At 45.3% G+C, this 23529-nt stretch overlaps 1 pseudogene; it reads right to left on the bottom strand.

Moving 5' to 3' along the window:
* Positions 1-2890: 2890 nt before the first annotated feature.
* LOC116367482 (collagen alpha-1(XI) chain-like) overlaps positions 2891-23529 on the bottom strand; it is a 40406-nt pseudogene continuing 19767 nt past the window's right edge.

The following is a 23529-nucleotide window of genomic DNA, read 5'->3' as shown; positions in this document are numbered from 1 at the left end:
GAGAGAGAGAGAGACACAGACAGACAGACAGACAGACAGACAGACAGACAGACAGAGAAGGGAAGAGAGAGAGATAGACAGAGAGAGACAAAGAGAGAGAGAGAGATAGACAGAGAGAGACAAAGGGAGAGAGAATGCATTATGCAGTAAGCAGACAGTTTAATCACCATTGTGTCTGCTTGATTGATATTCATATCAAAATTATTAATCACAGTTATATGGTTATGTGTGTGTGTGTGTTGTGTGTGTGTGTGTGTGTGTGTGTGTGTGTGTGTGTGTTGTGTGTGTGTGTGTGTGTGTGTGTGTGTGTGTGTGTGTGTGTGTATGTGTTTCCGGATGTGTGTGGTCCTGCTCTACAATATTAATGTCAACCCGTTTAGACTGCTGCTTCAGTAAGTCAGGGGAACAGTTGTCACCACATTGAGACTGCTGCTTCAGTAAGTCAGGGGAACAGTTGTCACCACATTGAGACTGCTGCTTCAGTAAGTCAGGGGAACAGTTGTCACCACATTGAGACTGCTGCTTCAGTAAGTCAGGGGAACAGTTGTCACCACATTGAGACTGCTGCTTCAGTACGTCAGGGGAACAGTTGTCACCACATTGAGACTGCTGCTTCAGTAAGTCAGGGAACAGTTGTCACCACATTGAGACTGCTGCTTCAGTAAGTCAGGGGAACAGTTGTCACCACATTGAGACTGCTGCTTCAGTAAGTCAGGGGAACAGTTGTCACCACATTGAGACTGCTGCTTCAGTAAGTCAGGGGAACAGTTGTCACCACATTGAGACTGCTGCTTCAGTAAGTCAGGGAACAGTTGTCACCACATTGAGACTGCTTGCTTCAGTAAGTCAGGGAAACAGTTGTCCACCACATTGAGACTGCTGCTTCAGTAAGTCAGGGGAACAGTTGTCACCACATTGAGACTTGCTGCGTCAGTAAGTCAGGGGGAACAGTTGTCACCACATTGAGACTGCTGCTTCAGTACGTCAGGGGAAACAGTTGTCACCACATTGAGACTGCTGCTTCAGTAAGTCGGGTGAACAGTTGTCACCACATTGAGACTGCTGCTTCAGTAGTCAGGGGAACAGTTGTCACCACATTGAGACTGCTGCTTCAGTAAGTCAGGGGAACAGTTGTCACCACATTGAGACTGCTGCTTCAGTAAGTCAGGGAACAGTTGTCACCACATTGAGACTGCTGCTTCAGTAAGTCGGGTGAACAGTTTGTGTACTTTTATTAAAACAAGTTATTTCATATTTAATTTTCCCACAAGTATGAATAAAATGGCATTGTGACATCATAATCCTCTAATGTCCTGACAAGAATGTTGTTCATCATCATCATCATCATTATGTTACAAATACAAAAACAAATGTCTGCCTTCCCTTTCCCTTTGACAAGGAAGACATACATGACATTAAACATACTCAAGTAAAAGACTGTAGCACCATGGTTGAGTATCACACAAATATACATTAGAACACAACACAAAACTGTTCATATAAAACACACACATCAACAACACAGAATGAGGACAACATGAGGTTGGAATACAGCATCTAATTAACGTTAGTTACACGTTGTGGAAATGTTTCCCAGATGTAGAGGTGCTTCTTTGGTTTCAGGATGAATGAGTGAATATAGGAAGGAGTGAGTGCAGGAATGATGGATGAATGAATGAGTGATCAACTGTGTGAATGGACAATGTACTGTGTGTATGAATGAATGAATGAATGAATGTAGATATGGATGAATGTGTGGATGAATGTAGGTATGGATGAATGGATGAATGAATTAATGTGAGTATGGATAAATGGATGCATGAATGTCTGTAAGTATGAATGGATGAATGGATTACTTAATTAATGAGTGTCTGTAAGAATGAATGGATGAATGGTTGAATGAATGGATGAGTGTCTGTACGTTTGAATAGATGGATGAATGAATAGATGAGTGGATGAGTGTCTGTAAGTATGAACAGAGGAATCAATGAATGGATGAATTCATGAATGAGTGTGTGTGGTATGAATGAATGAGTGAATGAGTGTCTGCTGGAATGAATGGATGAATGGTTGAATGAATGGATGAGTGTCTGTCATTATGAAAAGATGAATCAATGAATGGATGAATTCATTAATGAGTGTCTGGAAGTATGAATAGATGAATCAATGAATGGATGAATTCATTAATGAGTGTCTGGAAGTATGAATGGATGGGTGAATGAGTGTCTGCTGGTATGAATGGATGAATGAGTGTCTGTAATTATGAATGAATGCCAAATGGATGAGTGTCTGTTAGTATGAATGGATGAGTCCTGGTGTAAAGCGTTATAAATATCTCTCTGATGGCGTCAGCAAGTCTCTTGATTTTCCCTGTATAAATGTCTGTGGATCTCAACCCCATTACCAGGCTGTTAGTATGAATGGATGAATGTCTAAGTATGAATGGATGAATGGATTGAATGTCTAAGTATGAATGGATGAGTGAATGAGTGTCTGTTAGTAGGAAAGGATGAATGGATGAGTGTCTGTAAGTATGAATGGATGAGTGTCTGTTAGTATGAATGGATGAGTGTCTGTTAGTATGAATGGATGAGTGCTGGGGTAAAGTGTTATAAATATCTCTCTGAATGGATGAGTGTCTGTTAGTATGAATGGATGAGTGTTTGTTAGTATGAATGGATGAGTGTCTGTTAGTATGAATGGATGAGTGTCTGTAAGTATGAATGGATGAGTGTCTGTTAGTATGAATGGATGAGTGCTGGGGTAAAGCTATATAAATATCTCTCTGGCGGCATCAGTCAGTCTCCTGGTTTCCCCTGTGTAAATGTCCGTGGATCTCAACCCTGTTACCGGCCGTCTCATCCCGGTTACCGGCTGTGGAGGGCTGCCGTTAACCGTTGAAGCAGACGGGACCCAGTTGGAAGCCAAACTTCTGGTTGTTGTGTCCGAAGTCGGAGACAGAGACGTCGATGAGGGGGAGAGAGTCTGACTGAGGGGCATCAAACTCTAACACCGTCCTCTCCTGACCTGAAGCAGGACTACAGGGAGAGATGGAGGAGCACATCAACAGATAGTACACTTCTACTACTGTGTGTGTGTGTGTGTATGTAGTGTGTGGTGTGTAGTGTGTGTATGTGTAGTGTGTGTGTCCTCTCCTGACCTGAAGCAGACTGCAGGGAGAGATGGAGGAGCACATCAACAGATATTACACTTCTACTACTGTGTGTGTGTGTGTGTGTGTGTGTGTGTGTAGTGTGTAGTGTATAGTGTGTAGTGTGTAGTGTGTAGTGTGTGTGTCCTCTCCTGACCTGAAGCAGACTACAGGGAGAGATGGAGGAGCACACCAACAGATATTACACTTCTACTACTGTGTGTGTGTGTGTGTGTGTGTAGTGTGTGTGTGGTGTGTGTAGTGTGTAGTGTGTAGTGTGTGTGTGTAGTGTGTAGTGTGTAGTGTGTAGTGTGTAGTGTATAGTGTGTAGTGTGTAGTGTGTGTGTCCTCTCCTGACCTGAAGCAGACTACAGGGAGAGATGGAGGAGCACATCAACAGATATTACACTTCTACTACTGTGTGTGTGTGTGTGTGTGTGTGTGTGTGTGTGTGTGTGTGTGTGTGTGTGTGTGTGTGTGTGTGTGTGTGTGTGTGTGTGTGTGTGTGTGTAGTGTGTGGTGTGTGTGTAGTGTGTGTGTGTCCGTTCCTGACCTGAAGCAGACTACAGGGAGAGATGGAGGAGCACATCAACAGATATTACACTTCTACTACTGTGTGTGTGTGTGTAGTGTGTAGTGTGTAGTGTGTAGTGTGTAGTGTGTGTGTCCTCTCCTGACCTGAAGCAGACTACAGGGAGAGATGGAGGAACACATCAACAGATATTACACTTCTACTACTGTGTGTGTGTAGTGTGTAGTGTATAGTGTTAGTGTGTAGTGTGTAGTGTGTAGTGTGTAGTGTGTAGTGTGTAGTGTATAGTGTGTGTGTCCTCTCCTGACCTGAAGCAGACTACAGGGAGAGATGGAGGAGCACATCAACAAGTGTGTTGTGTGATAGTGGTGGTGTTAGGACAGGTTGTATCAACAGTGTTTTGGTGATAGTGGTGGTGTTAGGACAGGTTGTATCAACAGTGTTTTGGTGATAGTGGTGGCGTTAGGACAGGTTGTATCAACAGTGTTTTGGTGATAGTGGTGGCGTTAGGACAGGTTGTATCAACAGTGTTTTGGTGATAGTGGTGGCGTTAGGGACAGGTTGTATCAACAGTGTTTTGGTGATAGTGGTGGCGTTAGGACAGGTTGTATCAACAGTGTTTTGTGATAGTGGTGGCGTTAGGACAGGTTGTATCAACAGTGTTTTGGTGATAGTGGTGGCGTTAGGACAGGTTGTATCAACAGTGTTTTGGTGATAGTGGTGGCGTTAGGACAGGTTGTATCAACAGTGTTGTGTGATAGTGGTGGCGTTAGGACAGGTTGTATCAACAGTGTTTTAGTGATAGTGTGATAGTGGTGGCTTTAGGACAGGTTGTGTCAACAGTGTGGCTGTTGTTCCTGGTCATGTTAATGCAGGTGCTGTCTCCGTGTTGTTAAAGATTGTTTCGTTTGGTAACAGTGTTTTTTACCTGGCAGCCGTCGTGCAGTGCTGTGATGTAGTGTGTCTGTTACCTGGCAGCAGTGTGTCTGTTACCTGGCAGCAGTGTGTCTGTTACCTGGCAGCCGTCGTGCAGTGCTGTGATGTAGTGGTGTGTCCTGGTGCGTGAGCTCCTCTCCACTGCTCCCTCTGAAGCGCAGCGCATGCTGGTGGCTGAAGGTGGCGGTATGGAGCCAGGCGGCTGAGTTCTGACAGTGGTAGGGTGAACGTCTGTCTGGATGAAGCACTCAACAGCTTAAGAAACACCAACTGGACTACATGGACCGGACTGCCATCTGAATCGGAATAGGAGAACTGGAGAGGGAGGGAGGGAGGGAGGGAGGAGAGGGAGGGGGGGCAGGGAGGGAGGGGGGAGGGAGGGAGGGGAGGGAGGGAGAGGGAGGGAGGGAGGGAGGGAGGGAGGGAGGGAGGGAGGGAGGAGAGGGAGGGAGGGAGGGAGGGAGGGAGGGAGGGAGGGAGGGAGGGAGGGAGGGAGGGAGGGAGGGAGGGGAGGGAGGGAGGGAGGGAGGAGGGGGAGGGAGGGAGGAGAGGGATGGAGGGGAGGGAGGGAGGGGAGGGGGAGGGAGGAGGGAGGGAGGGAGGGAGGGAGGAGGGAGGAGGGAGGGAGGGAGGGAGGGAGGAGAGGGAGGGAGGAGAGGGATGGAGGGGGGATTGAGTATGAAAAAGGGATATATCATAGAGAGAGGCAGGATCACAAGAAACACACACACACAGCGTACCTGCTTTCCTTTCCTGAACTGGCTGTACCAGGTACCAGGTTTCTCTCCTTTCCAGGAACTCAGCTTCACCTGTAGAAGACACGTCAGTCATTACAGTACATTCATCACTTCTCACTATACTGAACCCAGCTCTACCTGTAGTGATTTGTCCCTCGCTCACATGGAAGAGAGGAGAGTGATCGTGTGGACTCACCGACTGGGACTTCATGTCAGGGTACAGACATGTCTCTCATCGGCCGTGAAGTTACAGAACACCTTGAAGGAGTCTCTATGGCAACCCTGGTTAGGGTCTATCCAGTACTCACCTACGCGGGGGTAGATTTGGGGTGGAGAGAGGTGGGAAAGAGAGATGGCGTGTAAAGCTCTGTTGATAATTTGATTATATAGGTTGTACATTGTTGATGTAGTGACAGACAGAGGTAGATACACTGAGAGTAGGTACCATCAGTGAACTCTGGTGATAGACAGAGAGATAGATGTATAGATTGATATAGAGATCGCGATAGATAGAGAGATAGATGTATAGATGTATAGATTGATGTATAGATGTATAGATAGATGTATAGATAGATAGATGTATAGATAGATAGATGTATAGATAGATAGATGTATAGATAGATAGATGTATAGATAGATAGATGTATAGATGTATAGATAGATAGATGTATAGATAGATAGATAGATGTATAGATGTATAGATAGATAGATAGATGTATAGATAGATAGATAGATAGATAGATAGATAGATAGATAGATAGATAGATAGATAGATAGATAGATAGATAGATAGATAGATAGATAGATAGATAGATAGATAGATAGATAGATAGATAGATAGATAGATAGATAGATAGATGAGTGATAGATTGGTATGTACCATCAGTGTACTTTGGGAACAACAGCTGTAGCTCCTTGCAGGTTCGGGCTGGATACATGGTAGGTCCCCAGGGGGGTCCTCAGACCCTCTACCCCTCCGTCCTCATAGAGAGAGAGAAGCAAAACACCTCCTCCATCTCTTTCTCCTCCTCCTGCCCTGCCTGGTTCTGCCTGCATCCTCTCCTCCTCCCCCTCCTCCCTTCCCTCCATCCCCTCTTGCTCTTCCTCTCTTCCAGAGCGGCCCCCGTCACAGGAAATGTGCTCCTCCTCCTTCTCTCCTCCTGCAACCGGGAGAGACTGAAGACCCACCGCAGGGAGACCCTGAGAGGAGGAGAGGCATTTATAAATGAGGTTCTAAGGTTCTAGTGTAAAGGTTTCATGTGATCTTCTGAGGTTCTGATGGAGGTTCTATGTGAAGGTTCTAGGTGATGTTCTAAGGTTCTATTTGGAGGTTATTTGTGGAGGTTCTATGCAGTTGGTTCTTGGTGTGGGCTCTATGGTTTTTATGTGGAGGTTCTAGATGAAGTTCTAAGGTTCTAAGCAGATGTACTTGGTGGAACTCACAGGAGGTCCAGGAGGGCCAGCAGGACCTGTATCTCCGATTAGCACCAATGGGACCCTGATTCCCTTTAGAAACCCTTCTGTCCTACTCTACCCTAAGAGAGAGAGAGAGAGAAAGAGAGGAGAGAGGAGAAAGCAAATTAATTGACAATGGCTCACTTGATCAAAACCTTAGAAACCTTGACAAAGTACAGGCTCAGTGAGCACAGCCTTGCCATTGAGAAGGGATAGACACAGGAAAAACAGCAGAACTGAGATGGAGCTGCATTTCCTGACAAAATGTCAAAAATATAAAACAATTAAAGTGTCATTTCCCCAAATTTGACAACCTTATTTCGTAGGCTAGCCATCCTGTTGGGGGAGGACGCAGAGATCTGTGGGTTGGCAGCGCACTACATTGCTGCCTGCCATAAGATAAGGGACAGAGTCTGACAGACCAATCAACCTGCACATGTCCTCTACTGTATGCTAATTGTTATCGTTCAATGTATGGTTATTTGGACCCTTGGTTATTGTTGTTACTGTTGACAATGTTGTTCTTATTATTTTCATATTGTAAATATCCAAAGCAAGCTTTGGCAATAGTTTATATTGCTATGTCATGCCAATAAAGCAAATTGATTTGAATTGAATAGAGAGAGAGAGAGAGAGAGAGAGAGAGAGAGAGAGAGAGAGAGAGAGAGAGAGAGAGAGAGAGAGAGAGACAAAGAGAAAGACAGAGAGAGAGAGAGAGAGACAGAGACAGAGACAGAGATAGAGAGAGAGAGAGAAAGAGAGAGAGAGAGAGAAAGAGAGAAAGAGAAAGAAAGAGAGAGACAGAGACAGAGAGAGAAAGAGAAAGAGAGAGAGAGAGAGAGAGAGAGAGAAAGAGAGACAAAGAGAAAGAGAGACAGAGACAGAGAGAGAAAGAGAAAGAGAGAGAGAGAAAGAGAGAGAAAGAGAGAGAAAGAGAGACAAAGAGAAAGAGAGACAGAGACAGAGACAGAGAGAGAGAGAAAGAGAAAGAAAGAGAGAGAGAGAGAGAGAGAGAGAGAGAGAGAGAGAGAGAGAGGATGTATGGGTCTATAGTAGTAATTGTAATAGTAATAGTATAGTAATAATAATAGTAACTAATAGTAATAATAATATTAATGTAATAGTAATAGTATAGTAATAATAATAGTAACTAATTGTAATAGTGATAGTATGTAATAATAACAGTAATAATAATAGTAACTAATAGTAATAATAATATTAATGTAATAGTAATAGTATAGTAATAATAATAGTAACTAATAGTAATAGTGATAGTATGTAATAATAACAGTAATAATAATAGTAACTAATAGTAATAATAATATTAATGTAATAGTAATAGTATAGTAATAATAATAGTAACTAATTGTAATAGTGATAGTATGTAATAATAACAGTAATAATAATAGTAACTAATAGTAATAGTAATAGAAATAGATAGTGATACTCACAGAGAGACCAGGTAGACCTGGAGGACCATTAGGACCTGCTAGACCAACCAGACCCTGAAACAACAAACACACCGTCAATGCAACAACATGTACGTGTGTGTGATGCAGGTGGTTTGCAACCACCATAAGTAACTTTGCGAGACACGGTCCAGGATTTAGTTGAAAGGGCAGTATGTATCAGACCAAGAGCCTTGGATTGACGTGTGTGTGTGTGTGTGTGTGTGTCACCTCGTCTCCTTTGGGTCCCAGTAGACCCTGGTTCCCTGGAAATCCTCTGTCTCCCTTCTCTCCAAACTCTCCTGGAGGGCCAATCAGCCCAATCAGACCTCCATGACCCTACACACATAACACACACTTAGATAGCACTGTGATGACCCTACACACATAACACACACTTAGATAGCACTGTGATGACCCTACACACATAACACACACTTAGATAGCACTGTGATGACCCTACACACATAACACACACTTAGATAGCACTGTGATGACCCTACACACATAACACACACTTAGATAGCACTGTGATGACCCTACACACATAACACACACTTAGATAGCACTGTGATGACCCTACACACATAACGCACACTTAGATAGCACTGTGATGACCCTACACACATAACACACACTTAGATAGCACTGGGGGGAGGGGGTTATGTGTGATGACCCTACACACACATACAGTGAGGGAAAAAAGTATTTCTGGTTTTGTACGTCTGCCCACTGACAAATAAATGATTAGTCTATCATTTTAATGTGAGGTTTATTTGAACAGTGAGAGACAGAATAACAAAATAACAAAAAAATTCAGAAAAACACATGTCAAAAATGTTGTACATTTATTTGCATTTTAATGAGGGGAATAAATATTTGACCCCTCTGCAAAACATGACTTAGTACTTGGTGGAAAAACCCTTGTTGGCAATCACAGAGGTCAGACGTTTCTTGTAGTTGGCCACCAGGTTTGCACACATCTCAGGAGGGATTTTGTCCCACTCCTCTTTGCAGATCTTCTCCAAGTCATTAAGGTTGAGGCTGATGTTTGGCAACTCGAACCTTCAGGTCTGGAGACTGGCTAGGGCCACTCCAGGACCTTAATGTGCTTCTTCTTGAGCCACTCCTTTGTTACCTTGGCTGTGTGTTTTGGGTCATTGTCATGCTGGAATACCCATCCACGACCCATTTTCAATGCCCTGGCTGAGGGAAGGAGGTTCTCACCCAAGATTTGATGGTACATGGCCCTGTCCATCGGCCCTTTGATGCGGTGAAGTTGTCCTGTCCCCTTAGCAGAAAAACACCCATAAGGCATAATGTTTCCACCTCCATGTTTGACGGTGGGGATGGTGTTCTTGGGGTCAAAGGCAGCATTCCTCCTCCGAGTTGAGTTGATGCCAAAGAGCTCCATTTTGGTCTCATCTGACCACAACACTTTCACCCAGTTGTCCTCTGAATCATTCAGATGTTTATTGGCAAACTTCAGATGGGCATGTGTATGTGCTTTCTTGAGCAGGGGGACCTTGCGGGCGGTGCAGGATTTCAGTCCTTCAAGGCGTAATGTGATACCAATTATTTTCTTGGTGACTATGATCCCAGCTGCCTTAAGATCATTGACAAGATCCTCCAGTGTAGTTCTGGGCTGATTCCTCATGATCATTGCAACTCCACGAGGTGAGATCTTGCATGGAGCCCCAGGCCGAGGGAGATTGACAGTTCTTTTGTGTTTCTTCCATTTGCGAATAATCGCACCAACTGTTGTCACCTTCTCACCAAGCTGCTTGGCGATGGTCTTGTAACCCATTCCAGCCTTATGTAGGTCGACAATCTTGTCCCTGACATCCTTGGAGAGCTCTTTGGTCTTGGCCATGGGGGAGAGTTTGAAATCTGATTGATTGATTGCTTCTGTGGACAGGTGTCTTTTATACAGGTAACAAACTGAGATTAGGAGGACTCCCTTTAAGAGTGTGCTCATAAACTCAGCTTGTTACCTGTATAAAAGACACCTGGGAGCCAGAAATCTTTCTGATTGAGAGGGGGTCAAATACTCAATTTATAACATTTTTGACATGCGTTTTTCTGGATTTTTTTGTTGTTATTCTGTCTCTCACTGTTCAAATAAACCTACCATTAAAATTATAGACGGATCATTTCTTTGTCAGTGGGCAAACGTACAAAATCAGCAGGGGATCAAATATTGTTTTCCCTCACTGTAGCACACACTTAGTTAGCACTGGGGGGGGGGGGGGGTCTGTGTGTGTGTGTTGTCACCTTGTCTCCCTTCCTGCCTGGATCTCCCTTCAACCCCGGTAGTCCTGGAGGACCCTGTGGGAAAGAGGACAGAGGGCAAAGGTGACAAGAGGTCAAGCTAGAGCTCAAACTAGAGGTCAGAGTAGAGTTCCAAGGTCACGTAGGGTTCCAAGGTCACATAGGTGTCCGTCCCAAATGGGACATAGGTCTTCCTATTCCCTATATACTGCACTACTTTAGACCAGGGAACACTACTTTAGACCAGGGAACATAGGTCTTCCTATTCCCTATATAGTGCATTACTTTAGATCAGGGTACATAGATCTAGGGCAATTTGGGACACAGACTTAGTAAACTAGCCTTAGTAAACTAGCCTTAGTAAACCAGCCATGTAAATTATCCTTAGTAAACTAGCCATAGTAAATCAGCCTTAGTAAACGAGCCTTAGTAAACTAGCCTTAGTAAACCAGCCTTAGTGAACTAGCCTGAGTACACTAGCCTTAGTAAACTAGCCTGAGTACACTAGCCTTAGTAAACCAGCCTTAGTGAACTAGCCTTAGTAAACTAGCCTTAGTAAACCATCCATGTAAATTATCCTTATTAAACGAGCCTTAGTAAACGAGCCTCAGTAAACTAGCCTTAGTAAACCAGCCTTAGTAAACTAGCCTGAGTACACTAGCCTTAGTAAACTAGCCTTAGTAAACTAGCCTTAGTAAACTAGCCTGAGTACACTAGCCTTAGTAAACCAGCCATGTAAATTATCCTTAGTAAACTAGCCATAGTAAATTATCCTTAGTAAACGAGCCTTAGTAAACTAGCCTTAGTAAACTAGCCTTAGTAAACCAGCCTTAGTAAACTAGCCTTAGTAAACTAGCCTTAGTAAACCAGCCATGTAAATTATCCTTAGTAAACTAGCCATAGTAAATTATCCTTAGTAAACGAGCCTTAGTAAACTAGCCTTGGTAAACTAGCCTTGGTAAACTATCCTTAGTAAACTAGCCTTAGTAAACTAGCCTTAGTAAACTAGCCTTAGTAAACCAGCCTTAGTAAACTAGCCTTAGTAAACCAGCCTTAGTAAACTAGCCTGAGTACACTAGCCTTTGTAAACTAGCCTTAGTAAACGAGCCTTAGTAAACTAGCCTTGGTAAACTATCCTTAGTAAACTATCCTTAGTAAACTAGCCTTAGTAAACGAGCCTTAGTAAACTAGCCTTAGTAAACTAGCCTGAGTACACTAGCCTTAGTAAACCAGCCATGTAAATTATCCTTAGTAAACTAGCCATAGTAAATTATCCTTAGTAAACGAGCCTTAGTAAACTAGCCTTAGTAAACTAGCCTTAGTAAACCAGCCTTAGTAAACTAGCCTTAGTAAACTAGCCTTAGTAAACCAGCCATGTAAATTATCCTTAGTAAACTAGCCATAGTAAATTATCCTTAGTAAACAAGCCTTAGTAAACTAGCCTTGGTAAACTATCCTTAGTAAACTAGCCTTAGTAAACCAGCCTTAGTAAACTAGCCTTAGTAAACGAGCCTTAGTAAACTAGCCTTAGTAAACCAGCCTTAGTAAACTAGCCTTGGTAAACTAGCCTTAGTGAATAAGCCTAAGTAAACCAACCTTAGTAAACTTAGTAAACAATAACTTGTGTTTGTAGATAGTTATGTAGTGACTGAGATAGGGCTGTAGACTGATACAGGATGTATGGGTCTATAGTAGGGTCTATGGGTCTATAGTAGTGACTGAGATAGGGCTGTAGACTGATACAGGATGTATGGGTCTATAGTAGTGACTGAGATAGGGCTGTAGACTGATACAGGATGTATGGGTCTATAGTGGTGACTGAGATAGGGCTGTAGACTGATACAGGATGTATGGGTCTATAGTGGTGACTGAGATAGGGCTGTAGACTGATACAGGATGTATGGGTCTATAGTAGTGACTGAGATAGGGCTGTAGACTGATACAGGATGTATGGGTCTATAGTAGTGACTGAGATAGGGCTGTAGACTGATACAGGACGTATGGGTCTATAGTAGTGACTGAGATAGGGCTGTAGACTGATACAGGATGTATGGGTCTATAGTAGTGACTGAGATAGGGCTGTAGACTGATACAGGATGTATGGGTCTATAGTAGTGACTGAGATAGGGCTGTAGACCGATACAGGATGTATAGGTCTATAGTAGTGACTGAGATAGGGCTGTAGACTGATACAGGATGTATGGGTCTATAGTAGTGACTGAGATAGGGCTGTAGACCGATACAGGATGTATGGGTCTATAGTAGTGACTGAGATAGGGCTGTAGACCGATACAGGATGTATGGATCTATAGTAGTGACTGAGATAGGGCTGTAGACCGATACAGGATGTATGGGTCTATAGTAGTGACTGAGATAGGGCTGTAGACCGATACAGGATGTATGGGTCTATAGTAGTGACTGAGATAGGGCTGTAGACTGATACAGGATGTATGGGTCTATAGTAGTGACTGAGATAGGGCTGTAGACTGATACAGGATGTATGGGTCTATAGTGGTGACTGAGATAGGGCTGTAGACTGATACAGGATGTATGGGTCTATAGTGGTGACTGAGATAGGGCTGTAGACTGATACAGGATGTATGGGTCTATAGTAGTGACTGAGATAGGGCTGTAGACTGATACAGGATGTATGGGTCTATAGTAGTGACTGAGATAGGGCTGTAGACTGATACAGGATGTATGGGTCTATAGTAGTGACTGAGATAGGGCTGTAGACCGATACAGGATGTATGGGTCTATAGTGGTGACTGAGATAGGGCTGTAGACTGATACAGGATGTATGGGTCTATAGTAGTGACTGAGATAGGGCTGTAGACTGATACAGGATGTATGGGTCTAGTGGTGACTGAGATAGGGCTGTAGACTGATACAGGATGTATGGGTCTATAGTAGTGACTGAGATAGGGCTGTAGACTGATACAGGATGTATGGGTCTATAGTAGTGACTGAGATAGGGCTGTAGACTGATACAGGATGTATGGGTCTATAGTAGTGACTGAGATAGGGCTGTAGACTGATACAGGATGTATGGGTCTATAGTAGTGACTGAGATAGGGCTGTAGACTGATACAGGATGTATGGGTCTATAGTAGTGACTGAGATAGGGCTGTAGACCGATACAGGATGTATGGGTCTATAGTGGTGACTGAGATAGGGCTGTAGACCGATACAGGATGTATGGGTCTATAGTGGTGACTGAGATAGGGCTGTAGACCGATACAGGATGTATGGGTCTATAGTAGTGACTGAGATAGGGCTGTAGACTGATACAGGATGTATGGGTCTATAGTAGTGACTGAGATAGGGCTGTAGACTGATACAGGATGTATGGGTCTATAGTGGTGACTGAGATAGGGCTGTAGACTGATACAGGATGTATGGGTCTATAGTAGTGACTGAGATAGGGCTGTAGACTGATACAGGATGTATGGGTCTATAGTAGTGACTGAGATAGGGCTGTAGACTGATACAGGATGTATGGGTCTATAGTAGTGACTGAGATAGGGCTGTAGACTGATACAGGATGTATGGGTCTATAGTAGTGACTGAGATAGGGCTGTAGACCGATACAGGATGTATGGGTCTATAGTGGTGACTGAGATAGGGCTGTAGACTGATACAGGATGTATGGGTCTATAGTAGTGACTGAGATAGGGCTGTAGACTGATACAGGATGTATGGGTCTATAGTAGTGACTGAGATAGGGCTGTAGGACTGTGGAGAAAGGGACAGTGGATGGAGTGGGATGGAAGGATGGAGAGATGGATGATAAAGGTGTAGACTGAGGATAAAGGGACAGTGGATGGAGTGGGATGGAAGGATGGAGAGATGGATGATAAAGGTGTAGACTGTTTTACCATGGGTCCTGGTGGTCCTGTTACGCCTGGTGGTCCATTTAAACCTTGTTCCCCCTGAGAGAGAGAGAGAGAGACGGGGAGGGAGAGAGAAGAAGAGAACGAGAGGGAGAGAGAGAAGGGGGAGAGAGAGAGAGAGAGGTTAGAGAGAGAGAAGAAGAGAGAGAGAGATAAGGAGAGAAAGCAGGGGTAGGGAGAGAGAGAGAGAGAGAGAGAGAGAGAGAGAGACAGACAGACAGACAGACAGACAGACAGACAGACAGACAGACAGACAGACAGACAGACAGACAGACAGACAGACAGACAGACAGACAGACAGACATTAATTGTCATTGATGAAGTTGATCAGTTTTACATCCTCAGTATAGTACATCTGGCATATGAGGTTGTGTGGTCATGAGTTGACAGGTCAGGGGTCAGGGTGTGTGTGTGTGTGTGCTCACCCGCTGGCCATGGATCCCTCTGAGACCAACTAGGACCGGTTTACCAGAATGTCCCTGGGCTCCCACCGGTCCTGTCTTCCCCAGGAGACCCTCCAACCCTGGAGATCCCTTCCCTCCTTTCATCCCCCGCTTCCCCTGCTTCCCTTCTTTACCCAGGTGACCCTACAGGGAATAGAGGAATATTTTAGATATTGACAATTACATATGAACTAACTAACACAGTCTCTCTCTCTCTCTCTCTCCTCTCTCTCTCTCTCTCTCTCCCCCCCCTCTCTCTCTCTCTATCTCTCTCTCATCACCCTGCGTCCTGGTGGTCCTGAGGGCCCGGGTTCCCCTGATGCTCCTGGTGGACCCTACAGAAAACAACAATGAAAACAGGTTGTAGAAAACACCTGAAATGTCTGAACAACGAGACAGACAGATGCCAGGAGACTCCCAACAAACTCCATCTCTCTGGGAGTGGTTGGCCTCACCAGATGGAACTGATTTAATGGATCTGTGTGGGTTGGAACACTGTCTGAACCCGCACATATACACTTATACAGATGATATACCAGAAATATGAAACACTCACTGATTTCCCTGGATCTCCACCATCTCCCTTGGATCCAGGACCTCCATCCTCCCCCTGTAGACAGGGAGAGCAGACCGAGAGAGGAGGGGGGGGGGGGAGAGAGAGAGAGAGAGAGAGAGAGAGAGAGAGGGAGAGAGGGAGAGAGAGAGAAGAGAGAGAGAGAGAGAGAGAGAGAGAGAGAGAGAGAGAGAGAAGAGAGGGGAGGGAGAGAGAGAGAGAGAGAGAGAAGAGAGAGAGAGAGAGAGAGAGAGAGAGAGAGAGAGAGAGAGAGAGAGAGATTGAGAGAGAGAGGGAGAAGGGAGAGAGAGAGAGAGAGAGAGACTTAACTTGCCCCTGTAATAGAGGTGGTATTTCAGTAGCGGGGGAACAGGGGGAGGAGAAGGAACACTCACGTTGGGTCCTGCCTCCCCTGGCTGTCTGAGTCTCCTGGGAAACCAATCGGACCCTTGAGGCCGAGAGGGGGGGGGGGGGGGGGGGGGGGGGGGGGGGGGGGGGGGGGAGAAAAGGACAGAAAGGATTATTATGAAAGGGTGAGTGTGTATCATGTGAGAATGTACAGTGTTCATATGTAACCTCACAGAGTTTCCCTTGGACCCATTCCTCTCCTGGGGGCCTCTGGCTCCTTGGGGGGCCCTGCTGCTCCAGAGAGACCTGAGTCTCCCTTCTCCCCCTGGTCACCTATATCCCCCTGGGGGTGGAGAAGGGGGGGGGGGCAGAGAGAGGGGGGATATAGAGACGGGTGGGGGACAGAGAGTGGGTGGGGGGACAGAGAGAGGGTGGGGGACAGAGAGAGGGGGGGACAGAGTGATTCACACCCTCACAGCTACAGACCAACATGGAAAGCTTGCCAATACGCAGCCAGGATTATGTTCACAAATCTGACTGACCTTTAGCCACGTCTTCATGACTTTTGTGAAAGTGTGATATGTGGTGCAGTTATGTGTGTCTGATGGCAGAATTATAGTATAGTATTATTGTATTCCAGACTTACGTTGCCTCCTGATACACCAACGGATCCTGGGTCTCCCGATTCTCCATCCTCCCCCTGAGAGAGAGAGAGAGAGAGGAGAGAGAGAGAGAGAGAGAGAGAGAGAGAGAGAGAGAGAGAGAGAGATAACGAAAGAGAGAGATAACGAAAGAGAGAGAGAGTAGAGGGAGAGAGATAGACAGAAAGAAAGAGAGAGCGAAAGACAGAGAGAGAAAGACAGAGAGAGAAAGAGAGAACGAAAGAGAGAGAGTGAGAGGGAGAGATAGAAAGAAGAGAGAGAGGAAAGAGAGAGAGAGGAGAGTGAGAGAGAGAAAGAGAGAGAGAGAGAGAGAGAGAAAGAGAGAGAGAGAGAGAGAGAAAGAGAAATAGAGAGAGACAGAGAGAGAGAGAGAGAGAGAAAGAGAAATAGAGAGAGACAGAGAGAGAGAGAGAGAGGAGAGAGAGAGAGAGAGAGAGAGAGAGAGAGAAAGAGAGAGATAGATGACATGAGCCCCTCTCTTCCACAGACACATAATATCCCAGTGAACACCACTGTAGTGTCTCTCTGCTCACCTTCTCTCCATTTACCCCTGGTTGTCCAGCCCCACCTGGTCTGCCCAGAGCACCCTGCACAACACACAGAGGACAGGTTAGGGTGTGCATGTGTGTGTCTGTGTGTGTGTGTGTGTGTGTGTGTTTGTGTAAACTCAAGTGTGTGTGTGTGCATGTGTGAACTCGCTGGTGCGCGCGCGTGTGTGTGTGTGTGTGTGTGTGTGTGTGTGTGTGTGTGTGTGTGTGTGTGTGTGTTTGTGTACTCACCTGTCCCCCACTAGGCCCTTGTGGACCCCTGGGACCAAACTGACCTGGACGACCCTGATAGGAAAAGACAGTCAGTATAGTAATCAATCAACAGATCATCAAGTCAGTATAGTAATCAATCAACAGACCATCAAGTCAGTATAGTAATCAATCAACAGACCATCAAGTCAGTATAGTAATCAATCAACAGACCATCAAGTCAGTATAGTAATCAATCAACAGACCATCAAGTCAGTATAGTAATCAATCAACAGACCATCAAGTCAGTATAGTAATCAATCAACAGACCATCAAGTCAGTATAGTAATCAATCAACAGACCATCAAGTCAGTATAGTAATCAATCAACAGACCATCAAGTCAGTATAGTAATCAATCAATAGACCATCAAGTCAGTATAGTAATCAACCAATAGACCATCAAGTCAGTATAGTAATCAATCAATAGACCATCAAGTCAGTATAGTAATCAATCAATAGACCATCAAGTCAGTATAGTGATCAGTCAATAGACCATCAAGTCAGTATAGTAATCAACCAATAGACCATCAAGTCAGTATAGTGATCAGTCAATAGATCATTAATAGATCTAGCTTCATTATGTGAATTAATGATGTCACAATCACCAATCAGTCTCCATCCACCTATCTAGTTCCAAACCATTCTATATAGTTTCTGTATCTGAGTCAGTAGGCTGACAGGAAACAGTGTCATAAAGACAGGATGTGACCCTCACCATCAAGCCGATGTGTCCGCTCTCCCCCCTTCTCCCCCGGTAGACCAGGCATCCCCTAGGGAACACACAACCTCACGTTTAGAATTGTATATAAACAGTTGATTGACACACGAAAGCTGTCAGGATGGCAATTACTGCAGTCAATTACCATGACGGCAGCAATACGTGTGTGTTCGTGTGTGTGTGTGTGTGTGTGTGTGTGTGTGTGTGTGTGTGTGCGTGTGTGTGTGTGTGTTTGTGTGTGTGTGTGTTTGTGTGTGTGTGTGTGTTTGTGTGTGTGTGTGTGTGTGTGCGTGTGTGTGTGTGTGTGTGTTTGTTCGTGTGTGTGTGTGTGTGTGTGTGCGTGTGTGTGTGTGTGTGTGTGTGTGTGCGTGTGTGTGTGTGTGTGTGTGTGTGTTTGTTCGTGTGTGTGTGTGTGTGTGTGTCTCACCTGTAGTCCGATGGGTCCTTTGGAGCCCTTGAAGCCCCGGAGACCCTCATCACCCTTGGCCCCGTACATTCCCTGCTGGCCCCTGGGACCTGACTCCCCATCCACACCCTGGGAGAGAGGAGGGGGTAGGAGGGGCAGAGGGGGGAGGAGGGGCAGAGGGGGAGAAGGGGAGGGAAAGGGGAGGAGAGGGAGAGGGTTACTTTCATTCTTAAAATGAATCCTTTAGACGAGAGAAACATTACAGGTATGTGGATGTAGAACAGACTCACAGGAACTCCTGACTGCCCCATCGGCCCCTGGCCACCGGTTGGTCCTGAGGGGCCCTAAAGAGACACAGACAGTGTTACTTAGTTACTGGGGAGATGACAGGCTATAACAAGGTTCACGAGACTAAATGGTTAAATATTTGGTATTACTGTAGTATTAGCTTAGTATTGGTGCAGTATTGGTGCAGTATTGGTGTAGTCTTGTGGCAGTATTAGTGTAGTCTCTGGGTAGTCTTGTGGCAGTATTAGTGTAGTCTTGTGGCAGTATTAGTGTAGTCTTGTGGCAGTATTAGTGTAGTTTTGTGGCAGTATTAGTGTAGTCTTGTGGCAGTATTAGTGTAGTATTAGCTTAGTATTGGTGCAGTATTAGTGTAGTCTCCGGGTAGTCTTGTGGCAGTATTAGTGTAGTATTGGTAGTAGTATTGGTTTGGCATTAGTATAATAACAGGGTAGTATTAGGGTAGTACTGTATTAGTATAATATCAGAGTAGTATTAGGGTGGTATTGGTTTCGTACTGGTGTAGTATTAGGGTAGTATTGGTGTAGTACTGTATTAGTGTAATATTGGTGTAGATTTGGTGTAGTAATTATCTCAGTAGACTCACTGATTCTCCTTTGTCTCCTTTGCTGCCCTTCTGCCCTGGTCCTCCAGTCTCTCCCTACACACACACACACAATAAACGCCTTCAGATACACACAACAACAACAACAACAACACACACAGGGACAGGCCATGTTACCTTATCCCCATCCTCTCCTGGGGGTCCTGCAGGGCCTGCAGCTCCAGGTAGTCCTAGAGGTCCCTGGTCTCCATCCTGTCCTGATGGTCCAATGGGACCCGCCCCTCCCTGGGACAACACAACACACAGACAGACAGTTTCATTACCTACACACAACTCTGGAACTATAGGGACTCAGAACACAGAACTCAGAACTCACAATATGGAACTCAGAACTCACAATATGGAATGTAGAACTCAGAATATGGAACTCAGAACTCACAATATGGAATGTAGAACTCAGAATATGGAACTCAGATCTCACAATATGGAATGTAGAACCCAGAATATGGAACACCTTTACAGTACCTACCGGTTCCCCCTTCTCTCCCATTGGTCCAGGTCCACCCACAGCCCCTGCCCTCCCAGGCTGACCAATGGCACCGGCTGACCCTGGGGGACCCCTCTCACCACCGGCCCCCTGCAGAGAGAGAGAGGGAGGGAGGGGATATACATATGTGAATTATACATCTTCACACTGCCTGTCTGGGGTCTGTGTTGGCAGATTGAGAGAGGAAGTGTCTGTCTGGGGTCTGTGTTGGCAGATTGAGAGAGAGGAAGTGTCTGTCTGGGGTCTGTGTTGGCAGATGGAGAGAGAGGAAGTGTCTGTCTGGGGTCTGTGTTGGCAGATTGAGAGAGAGGAAGTGTCTGTCTGGGGTCTTTTTTGGCAGATTGAGAGAGAGGAAGTGTCTGTCTGGGGTCTGTGTTGGCAGATGGAGAGAGGAAGTGTCTGTCTGGGGTCTGTGTTGGCAGATTGAGAGAGAGGAAGTGTCTGTCTGGGGTCTGTGTTGGCAGATGGAGAGAGAGGAAGTGTCTGTCTGGGGTCTGTGTTGGCAGATTGAGAGAGAGGAAGTGTCTGTGTTGGCAGATGGAGAGAGAGGAAGTGTCTGTCTGGGGTCTGTGTTGGCAGATTGAGAGAGAGGAAGTGTCTGTCTGGGGTCTGTGTTGGCAGATGGAGAGAGAGGAAGTGAGGAATAGAGAGAGAGGACAGATGTAGAAGGAGAGGAGAGAGGACTCACTATAGCTCCTGCTGCTCCGACTGGTCCTTCACCTCCTTTCAGACCAGCAGGACCCTGGGGAGAACACACTGCTGTCACACCATCACAGGATCTGTATCTGTGTCTGTGTCGGTCCCTGTGTCTGTGTCAGTCTCTGTGTCTGTCTCTGTGTGTGTGTCTGTGTCTGTGTCTGTGTCGGTGTCTGTGTCTGTGTCTGTGTCGGTGTCTGTTTGTGTGCCTGTGTCTGTGTCTGTGTCTGTTTGTCTGTGTCTGTTTGTGTGTCTGTGTCTGTCTCTGTGTCTGTGTATCTGTGTCTGTGTCTGTCTCTGTGTCTGTCTGTCTGTCTGTCTGTCTGTCTGTCTGTCTGTCTGTCTGTCTGTCTGTCTGTCTCTGTGTCTGTCTCTGTGTCTGTCTCTGTGTCTGTCTCTGTGTCTGTCTCTGTGTCTGTCTCTGTGTCTGTCTCTGTGTCTGTCTCTGTGTCTGTCTCTGTGTCTGTCTCTGTGTCTGTTTGTGTGTCTGTCTGTCTGTCTGTCTGTCTGTCTGTCTGTCTGTCTGTCTGTCTGTCTGTCTGTCTGTCTGTCTGTCTGTCTGTCTGTCTGTCTGTCTGTCTGTCTGTCTGTCTGTCTGTCTGTATCAGTGTCTGTGTCTCTCTGTGTCTGTCTCTGTGTCTGTCTCTGTGTCTGTCTCTGTGTCTGTCTGTGTCTGTGTGTATGTGTGTTACCATGCCCCCGGCGGCCCCTCTGCTGCCTCTGAAGCCCCTAAGTCCTGGAGGACCAGCTTTCCCAGAAGTCCCTCCTGTGCCCGGGTCCCCCTGGAAACAACAACAACAACAGCTCTGATTGGTGGAACGCTCATGAGGTCAATTGAACTTACCAATCAATGAAGATGATTTTTGTAATGACTGGTAATGGTGATTATCGGGGTGAAAACAATGATGATTCATAATAATGATGATGATGATGATGATGACGAAGAATCACCTTAGCTCCCTCCTTCCCGGCGGCGCCAGGTAAGCCCTGCTCTCCCGGTACGCCAGGTGACCCGGGGTGACCTCTGTCTCCCAACGACCCGGTCTCACCTGATTTACCCTGCAGCAACCAATCAGGTTAGCGAGAACACAAACAGACCAATCAGATTAGAGAGAACACACATAGCAACCAATCAGACTCACCTGTGGCCCCACAACACCTCCTGGACCTGGGGGTCCCGTCTTTCCTTGGAAACCCTGGAGAGAGAGAGAGAGAGAGAGAGAGAGAGGAGATGGAGAGGGAGAGGGAGAGAGAGAGAGAGAGAGAGAGAGTGGGGGAGAGGGAGTGAGAGAGGGAGAGAGAGAGAGAGAGAGAGAGAGAGAGAGAGAGAGGGAGAGAGAGAGGGAGAGGGAGAGGGAGAGGGAGAGGGAGAGGGAGAGAGAAAGAGAAGAGAGAGACATTAGTGGATGGATAGGTGTATTTGGGTAACTTCTTGTGACCTCTAACCTCTACTCACCGGCTCTCCTCTCTGACCTGGATGACCCGGAAGTCCATCTTTCCCCGCTGGACCCTACACACACACACACACACAGGAAGGGACATCACAGTAACACAATTCAACATCCTGTTACACCACAATGACAGCAGAACTGAGTGTCCTCAATAGTACTCTTTTGTGTGTGTGTGTGTGTGTGTGTGTCACTCACGTTCGGTCCCTTGGGTCCTGATTCCCCGTTCCGTCCTTGTGGCCCTTGAGGCCCCTAGACAACACATAAATGAATCAATCAGACAGTCAATCAGTTAATTAATCAAACACTTATCCAACCAATCAAACACGTAATTCAATCAATTAAGCAATTAGCAAGTTAGCCAATTAACAAATCAACCAATCAACCAGTCAACAAATATACTAATTAACAAATCAGCCAATCAACTAATTAACCAATCAATCAATAAACCGATCAATGAGGCATGACGTTCCTGTCCTTACCCTGTCTCCAGTTGGTCCATTGGGTCCATCATGTCCAGAGGAGCCCTGTGACAGACAGCACGGAAAACAGACTAATCAAATACAATTGTGTTGGTCGCATAGACATATTTAGCGAGTGTTACTGCGGGTGTAATGAAATGCTTATGTTCCCAGCTCCGACAGTAATATCTAACAATACAAAGCAATACAGGCAAACCGAAAAAGTATAAGAATGGAATCAAGAAATGTAGAAATATTAGGACGAGCAATGTCCGAGTCGGGAATATAAATCTATATGTACAATGTCCGAGTCGGGAATATAAATCTATATGTACAATGTCCGAGTCGGGAATATAAATCTATATGTACAATGTCCGAGTCGGGAATATAAATCTATATGTACAGAATGTATTTAGACCACTGGACTCTGTCCACATTTCGTTACGTTACAGCCTTATCCTAAAAATGGATTTTTTTTTTTTTAAATCCTCAGTAATCTGCACTGTAAACACCCCATAATACCCAATAATGACATCACAATACCCTATAATGACATCACGATACCCTATAATGACATCACAATACCCTATAATGACATCACGATACCCTATAATGACATCACAATACCCTATAATGACATCACAATACCCTATAATGACATCACAATACCCTATAATGACATCACAATACCCTATAATGACATCACAATGCCCCATCATAATAAAGGTTATGAGAAATGTTTGCAAAATGTATAAAAGTAAAATATAAAAATAAACGTATTTAAATAAGTATTCAGACCCTTTGCTATGAGACTCGAAAATTGAGCTCAGGTGCATCCTGTTTCCATCCTTGAGATGTTTCTTGATTGGAGGAGTCCACTTGTGGTAAATTTAATTGATTGGTCATGATTTAGAAAGGCACACACCTGTCTATATAAGGTCCCACAGTTGACAGTGCATGTCAGAGCAAAAACAATGCCGTGAGGTCGAAGGAGACAGGATTGTGTTCAGATCTGGCTCAGGCTCAGATCTGGGAAAGGGTAAAAAAACATTTCAGCAGCATCGATGGTCCCCAAGAACACAGGGGCCTCCATCATTCTTAAATGAAAGAAGTTTGGAACCACCAAGACTCTTCCTAGAGCTGACCGCCTGCCCAAACTGAGCAATCAGGGGAGAA

Source organism: Oncorhynchus kisutch, unplaced genomic scaffold (assembly GCF_002021735.2).
Source record: "Oncorhynchus kisutch isolate 150728-3 unplaced genomic scaffold, Okis_V2 scaffold1680, whole genome shotgun sequence".
Lineage (NCBI taxonomy): Eukaryota > Metazoa > Chordata > Actinopteri > Salmoniformes > Salmonidae > Oncorhynchus > Oncorhynchus kisutch.
The sequence above is the reverse complement of the archived record's forward strand: the minus strand, read 5'-3'. Positions and strand labels throughout refer to the sequence as shown.